General features: G+C 61.7%; 1 protein-coding gene across 7 annotated transcripts in view; it reads right to left on the bottom strand.

Moving 5' to 3' along the window:
* FAM53A (family with sequence similarity 53 member A) overlaps nucleotides 1-1,988 on the bottom strand; it is a 46,771-nt gene extending 44,783 nt beyond the window's left edge. For 2 of the 7 annotated variants that reach the window (XM_026449212.2, XM_026449215.2), the window contains exon 1: nucleotides 1,807-1,898. The gene's annotated coding sequence lies outside the window, so the exon portion shown is untranslated. The other 5 variants (XM_026449218.1, XM_026449213.1, XM_026449216.2 and 2 more) reach the window with 5 other exon arrangements.
* Nucleotides 1,989-3,406: the final 1,418 nt, after the last annotated feature.

Below are 3,406 nucleotides of genomic sequence, written 5' to 3'. Positions count from 1 at the left end.
AGTGGCATGATCTGGGCTCACTGCAAGCTCCGCCTCCCGGGTTCACACCATTCTCCTGCCTCAGCCTCCGGAGTAGCTGGCACTATAGGCGCCCGCCACCACGCCCGGCTAGTTTTTTTGTATTTTTTAGTAGAGAGGGGGTTTCACCGTGTTAGCCAGGATGGTCTCGATCTCCCGACCTCGTGAACCGCCCACCTCGGCCTCCTAAAGTGCTGGGATTACAGGCGTGAGCCACCGCGCTTGGCCTTCTTCCTTCTTTTATCTACCAGCTAAAAAAGTGTACTCTCTCAGATTGGAGCCTCTTCCTATTTCTCTTTCCTGTGCACACCATTGCATATGAGCAACTACCTCTATAACTAGAAAGATCTCAAAAGCATGCATAAAAAAAAAGAAAGAAAAATTACTTTGGCATTTTCTCTTATATACTTCAAATAGTAACAAAAACGTTCCGTGGTCCTCACGTCCTAAGTCAGGAAACATAAGGAGCCCTCCAAAGGGACGGAACCATTACCAAGGCCTCAGTGAGTGTGACCCTCAAAGTCGCAACACAGAACACAACAGAGGGACGAAGCTGCAGAACCAGGCTCTAAGTTCACGGGACAGCACGGGGAATCATCTAGCAAGCCACAGCCGGGGATCAGGACTGCCAGTGCCCAGCGCACCAGGAGGACTCAAGGAGGGGGACAATGGCGCCGGACGAGGGAAAACTACAACTGTCTGAAAGAACTACCACCTAGTTTTCCTGCGCTAACTAACCCAATTTAAAGAAAAGCCACTGTTTCTAAACAATGCCAATTTCCATTTTGGGGTAACATTCAAGAGCTTCAAATAAATCAAAAACGTTTCCCAGCCTCTACCTTCGGGGAGCAAGGCTGCACTTCCCTTCTAGCACCCACTCTGACGAGGGACAAGCTCAGGCGACAGGAGAGTGTTTAAAGCAGCATCAATATGCTCAGGTTAAATTTCTTAAATATTGTGAAACGGAAGCCCATTATGTTCCTTTTTTGTGTTAAGACTGGTCAAGTGTAGTCGTGAGAAGGGGGAAAGAGTGGAACAAGCAGTTCGATCTGTAACGGACTGAACAAGCAACAGAGACAACCCACTCCCTTGGCACCCGCCACAAGCACATTCTTGAAGCCAAACTCATCCATCTTACAAAGTTCTTCGTACTGGGAGATCATCATAGAAACATTAAGTGTGAGTCTGGTTTGAGTTTAAAACGAAAAGTGCTTTAAAGTTATAGAAGCTTAGCTTCAAAGAAGAGGCACCAAGGATGGCGTGCGAAAACTCACGAGGCCACTTAACGCGGGCTGCGTGGGAAACAGGGGCTCCGCGACTGCGCTCAGATTAAGGGAAAAGGACCCCCCTCTAGGGTCCGGCAGCCCCGGGCGGGCACCGGCGCCTTCTCCACACGGGAGAATCTCGGCGATTTACACCCTCCAGGCTACGCAGAAAAAGCGGCTTTGGAATCCGCCGCAAGTCCCCTCCTCGGGTCGTCGGGTAAGTCTGGCCTCCCGCGTCCGGGTCCCCTTCGGGACGCCCCAAGGCCCCGTTTACCGCGGCGACTCCCCGCCTCTCGCGCCACCGAACCACGGCGCAGAGCTACCAGGCCGGGCCTCGCCTCGTGCGGGGAAGTCGCTCCGACGGGCGGCGCGGACGGCTGGGGCTCGGAGCGCAGGGCCGCGCGCCCACGACCGCCCGCGCCCTCCACGTGCTGCGGACAACGGTCGGAGCCGGTGCGCCGAGGCATGGACGGCGTGGACAAGAGGGGAGGTGGCGGCAGCGCGCTCCGCCCGTGCTCGGTACCTGAGCGCGGCCGCGGGGCGGAGGAGCGAGAAGACAGCCGGCCGCCCAGGCCCCGCTCGCTCAGGGCGACGCGCCTCAGCCGCGGCGGAACAAAACCGCGGCCGCCGCCCCGCCCCCTCCGGCCGCCCTCATTGGCCGCCCGCGCCCCGCCGCCGCCGCGAACCCGTCAGCCACCGCCTTCTCCACGCCGGCCCTCAGCCGCGCGGCGTTGCGCCGACGGAGGGGGCGGGGCCTCCAGGCGTCCAGCCTCCGCACCGCCCACCGAGGCCGGAGCGCGCCCTGTGCGCCGGTTTGGCCCCGCCCCCGGGTCGACGCCCCGCGCCCTGCGCGCGTGCGTGCCCGGGGCTCAGCTGCGTTCTCCAGGCCGAGAAGGGAAGACTGGTGGCGGCGGCGGCCTGAGGCGGCGGGGGAGGACGCGCAGCGGGGAGGGCCCGGCCGGCACTAGCCGTGGCTCAGGCGGTGGCCCATCCCGGAGCGCGCAGTCTCGGAGCCCGAGGCTCGCCGCCACCGCCTTCCCGCCTGCCATCTGCCCGCTGTGTAGCCGTGGGCAGGTCACGCGCCCTCTCGGGTCGCACTTTTCTGCACCCGCACAGTGTGAATTAGGCCTTCCCTTATAGGCGCCCGGGGGGACCGTGCTGCAGGGCTCCTTCTGGCGATAGGCGGGGTTGGGGCCTGGTTCCGTCTGAGCACAGCAGGCCCAGGGAGACCGGGCTCCTGAGGGTCCCTGGTGATGAGCACCCTGCAGAGGAGAGGGTAGCGGGCAGCGGGAGGAGGCCGTGCCCCGCTCTCGCGGTCTCCAGCAAACTCCCAGGAAGGGGGTCCCTGCCTCCCTCTCCAGCCTCTTTTGCTGGGGGTCGGGTGTGTCGTGGGTGAGATGAGCCACCTGACCCAGGGCGGGCCTCTGACGGCCAGGTGTGCTGGCCCTGGGCTGTGTGGATATCCGCCGACTCTGGAGATTCCACTGAGGTAGGGTGGGATTTGTTTCAGACCAGATGGTTTCTCAAAGGTGCAGGAGAAAAATGCTCCCCACCGTTGGAGAGGGGTCCGTGGGGTGGGAGGGGCCTGAGGGACCCTGCAGTCCAGTGCCTCCCCATGTGCATCCCCAAGCCCTGAGGGTTCGGTGGGGGTGGTGAGAAGGGGTAGTCTAACGGGAGCAAGAGCTACCTGTGTCCTTTGGCCACCGTGGGGCTCGATGGCCGGGTCCCACAGTGGACACTGAGGGCAGACAGATGCATGGAGGCCGGCTGGTTCTGGGAATAGGCTTGGGTGAGGCCACGCAGCACTCCTGGGGCTGGAGGTTGGGGGAGGCGTCGGGGCTCCCAGGGGTCAGGCTGGGGCCTCCAACACGTTCTGGGCCTGGTAAGGCTAGTCCTGTGCAGGCTGTGAAGCCAGGCCAGCTGACACCAGGATGGGCTGGAAAGAGCCTCACCTGTCTGGAACAGCGGGAGTCCCAGCGGGGCTGGGGAGGGGAGAAGGGCTGGAGCAGGCGTCCAGGCCGTTCTCTCTGCTGGGGTCCGGTGATCGCCACCTGCAACAGTTAGGTTGTGCTGACCAGGTTACCCAAGGACAAGTTGTCTTTGTGACCTGGACCAGAGCAGAA

Source organism: Piliocolobus tephrosceles, chromosome 3 (genome assembly GCF_002776525.5).
Source record: "Piliocolobus tephrosceles isolate RC106 chromosome 3, ASM277652v3, whole genome shotgun sequence".
Classification (NCBI taxonomy): Eukaryota; Metazoa; Chordata; class Mammalia; order Primates; family Cercopithecidae; genus Piliocolobus; species Piliocolobus tephrosceles.
Note: the sequence above shows the minus strand (reverse complement) of the source record. Positions and strands in the feature narration are given on the sequence as shown.